The sequence below is a fragment of the Crocodylus porosus genome, unplaced genomic scaffold (genome assembly GCF_001723895.1).
Source record: "Crocodylus porosus isolate Cpor-Errol unplaced genomic scaffold, CroPor_comp1, whole genome shotgun sequence".
Classification (NCBI taxonomy): domain Eukaryota; kingdom Metazoa; phylum Chordata; order Crocodylia; family Crocodylidae; genus Crocodylus; species Crocodylus porosus.
Window position 1 is genome coordinate 18575440 of NW_017728918.1, and position 3928 is coordinate 18579367.

The window sequence follows — 3928 nt, forward strand, 5'->3', positions numbered from 1 at the left end:
TCTTCTTGAACTCCCATCTCCCTGGGGTCATGGTCCCTGAGGGCCTGACCGACTAGCCTCTTGAGCTGTCTGATATGGCTTACAAACAGCAACTACATTTATGCAGGGTTTCGACTAGATAACTACGGAGCTCCCTTCCAACAGTATGATTCTAGTATACTAATGCCTAAATTAACAAGTCTTTAATTCCTGAAAGCTGCTAATCACCTTATTGTCAGTTTGCAGTTCTCCATCCATCTGTCTGACAGTATCCACTTAAGTTACGCCACAATTTTCTCATGTACATCATGCTCCCAAATATAGTGCACACCTTGTTCGTGAAAGGCAAAGGGACAAAAATATTTTTTTTCCCCACAGTTATGGTTCCAGAGAGCAGGAAAAGAGCCTAATTTTCAGCGGACTCACCCACCCTTTCCTACTTAACTAAAACCCTAGCTCTACAGATGGACCTATGCTCTTGAAAAGAGGTAAGGGGTTCCCAGAGCTGTGAAGTAGAAGAGCAATCAGGAGCAGCTAGCAGACAGCAAAATTGCCTTAAGAAAACTTAGCTTGTTAGTGGAATACCTCTAAAAAGAGATCATCAATAACACCTATGGAGTGAAAACAAAGGCCATTATGTCAATTGCTGTACTGTGGATCAAGAATCAAAGCAAGGTACTTTTATCTTGGACTGCTTGGACTGCATGTCGGCTTCCCCTCTTAATACAGGGGGTGGAGGAAAGAGGGAGTGATTTTTGAAGGAAAGATGAATGTTGTATGAGAGAAAATATGTTATTTTATAGATTTCTTTGATTTCACAGATGTTCAGGGTTGGAAGGGACCTCAGCAGATCACCTAGTCCAACCCCGTCCTGGGCAGGAAAGAGCACTGGGGTCAGATGACCCCAGCTCGGTGTTTGTCCAGTCTCTTCATAAAGACCTCCAACACAGGGGAGGGCACCACCTCCCTTGGAAACCCGTTCCAGATTCTGGTAACCCTTACGATAAAGGAGTTCTTCCTAAGGTCTAGTCTAAATCTGCTCTCTGTCAATCTGTGGCTGTTGTTTCTAGTTACTCCAAGAGGCACCCTGGTAAACAGAGTATCTCCTATTCCTAGCTGCCCACTCTCCTGCCTCCCTCGGCCCCCCCAACAAATTTTTAGACAGGCACCAAATCCCCTCTCAGCCTTCTCTTACAAAGGCTGAAGAGATCTAGGTCCCTCAATCGCTCCTCATAGGACCTATCCTGCAGTGGCCCTCCTCTGGACCCTCTCAAGGTCGTCCACATCCCTCTTGAAGTGTGGCATCCAAAACTGGACGCAGTACTCCAGCTGCAGCCTTACCAGTGCTGCACAAAAGGGAAGTATCACCTCCCTAGACCTGTTTGTGATGCACCTATTAATGCATGATAGGGTGCAGTTAGCTCTATGGATTATTTCATCGCATTGCCGACTCATGTTCATCTTTGATTCAACTATGACTGTAAGCAATTTGGGGTAGGGACCATATTTTTTTTTGTGTTCATACAGAATTGAATTTGACTATGTCCTGATCCTTGACAATAATATAACAACAATAATAATATGTCATATCACGTCCCAGGCTGACCCAGCCCAGTGTTGGAAACTGAATATCTTTCAAAGCCTGCTGAATCCTATTTCGCAAAGGGCCTGATTCTCCATGACCTTATAGATTCTGCAGCCAAATAACAGAAATTTCTACCATGGTTTAACAATAAAGTTAGAAACAATAAATAAAGGAATGACTTGTGTCTCATAAACCACACAGGATAATTATGAACTACCAACACACTGCAGGCAAGAAAGAAGCAAATGAACTCCTAGAATGTATTAGGAAACGTATTTCCAGAGCTAGGAAACAATTCATGTCATTATGCAATGGATACATTGTATACATTGTGGACTTCTTCCACAAAAGCCTGTACCAGTCTAGTCACCCAGGTTCAAGGAAGATTGGAGCAGGTACAGAAAATGTCTACTAGGATGGTCAGGCAAATGGCCCAACTATCTTGCCAGAGGGGACTAAAAGAATTTGCTTAATCTAGCAAAATGGAGGTGGAAAGAAGATATGATTGTTCTCAGGGGTAGACAGTAAACATCAGGAAGAAGGAATGATTTAAGCTAAAGGGAAACGTTGGCACAAGAACTCTGGATATATTTAGACCAGAAATAAGAAGTGGGTTTCTACCCATAAAAGAAATATGGTCTGGAACATATTTCTAGTCGAAATGGTGGAGACAAAAATCTTAACTGCTTTTAAGATCAAGTTTGAGCAGTTTATGAAAGTTATTGTATTACATAATTGCCTGTGATAGCAGCACACTGGACTTGTTGACCCAGAAAATCCCTTTCAGTCCCATGTTAAAAGAACTCCCAGACAAGAATAATACTATTTAATATCCACTTTGCACATACCTTGTTCATAGAAACCAAAGTGCTGCCCCTCTGGGTCATATTCAAAATCCCTCTAGTCCATTCTCCATTCTCCAGTGAGGCTCACTACCTGATGCTGCAGGGGCAGATGAGACAATATGCCAATGAAGAACATATTGCAATGTAGAATCAGATCCAGATTCTTGGATGAATGATGAATGTTTTAACACAGAACTTCTCAAACTGTGTCCTTTTCTCCCTACAAATGCACCCAAAGTTTCGGTCCGATCCCTAAAGTACCTTGATTTGCCTTATAGTTATACTGTATTTGTAAAAGGATCATTACTTAAGTACTAGGTTGTTGAGAACTAACTGCATGTTCAGTCTGTGCAAGACAAAAATAAGATTCACTCCCTAGAGGAGCAAAATATGTTTGAAGCGCAAAGTGAACCAGCAAGAAAACCAACTTGACTAGCCTCTCCACTGCTACTTTCCCAAAAGGTGTCTCCAGCGTAATTTAGTCCCCTACTATAAAGAGACTGCAAAGGTGTTGAAACCAGACTCCTTTAAAATAATAAAAGGTTTAACCAGCATCACACAATAGCTCTAAAAGTACCCTTAGGATATCCATTGTAGTGCTAGGAATACCTCTGCAGTATTTCAAGGTTAGCAGAGAGCTTTAAGTGCTCTGCCACAGGTCCCAAAACCGACGAAACACTGCTTCCATTTAATTTAAAAGAACATTGAAAAGGAATGTCTCAACTTTGGGGTGAAACTGTTCTGCTAAGGTTTAGTTTGTTATTTAACATTAAGTTGTGACAGTTTTGCCTCTATTGTGTACAAGCCTGGGACAGTACATTATTTTTGTGTATTACTTATGCTGTAAGTGCTGTACATTGAAGCTGTATTGCTAACAGACATGGGAGAGCTCCTTTAACTCATACACGTATCTTTGTTGAAGACCAACAGTTGACTAAGAGTCATATTCTGATACTAAGATAAGTCATGTTCAATAACGTCTTAGGCTCCAGTTTGGAAAATGCTTATGCATATATTTAAACATTACTAACGAAGTAGTCCTTTGAAGAAAGCACCTAGGCTAGGGTTACCATACATCCGGGTTTTCCCCGACATGTCCTCTTTTTTGGACCCTTGTGCTAAGTCTCAGCAGGTTTTTAAATTAAGAGCAAATGTCCAGGTTTCCTGCTCTTCCAGGCTGGCTGCTTAGGGCTGGGAGGAGCAAACAAGGTGATTGGCTGCCAGGGATCATGTGCTTCCTGCACAGGCTCTGGCAACCAGGTGGAGAGAGAGAAAGTGTGTGTGTTTGCATGAGAGAGAGAGCCGGCACATGCACAATGCAATAGCTACTTGGGCAGTAGGGCTGGGAGGCAGGGGTGTGCGGGTTGGGAGTGAGGGCACTGGCAGGGGTGCAGGGGGCTGTGGATCAGGAGTAGGGAGCACCAGGAATGGGACGGGTGACTGTGGGTTGGGTATACAGGGCACTGGCAGCACCATGGGACTGTGGATTGGGGGAGAGGGGCACCAGCAAGGGGTGGGG